A 265-nucleotide genomic window follows, 5' to 3' on the forward strand; every position below is an offset into this window, starting at 1 on the left:
AGGCCAGCCAAGGGAAGGACTTCATCAGTCTCGGGCTTCAGGATGGGCACCTTGTCTTCAGGTGGGTTCTCTCCCTTCCCTGGCGCCTCCCCCTCCCCCGCCCTCCTCATAGCTTCCCGTCTGTTCAGCTCATGGCTCCTCCCACAAGGAGCTGCAGCTCCCAGTGTCACCCCCACCCTCCTACACCCCCTCCTGTCCTGCCCACCTTACCCCTCCCTGGGCCTGTGTGACCACAGCTGCCAGCTGGGCAGCGGGGAGGCCCGCC

At 66.0% G+C, this 265-nt stretch overlaps 1 protein-coding gene across 1 annotated transcript in view; it reads left to right on the forward strand.

Moving 5' to 3' along the window:
- Positions 1–265, forward strand: part of HSPG2 (heparan sulfate proteoglycan 2) — a 110,871-nt gene that overhangs the window by 107,228 nt on the left and 3,378 nt on the right.

The sequence above is a fragment of the Myotis davidii genome, unplaced genomic scaffold, assembly GCF_000327345.1.
Source record: "Myotis davidii unplaced genomic scaffold, ASM32734v1 scaffold149, whole genome shotgun sequence".
NCBI lineage: Eukaryota > Metazoa > Chordata > Mammalia > Chiroptera > Vespertilionidae > Myotis > Myotis davidii.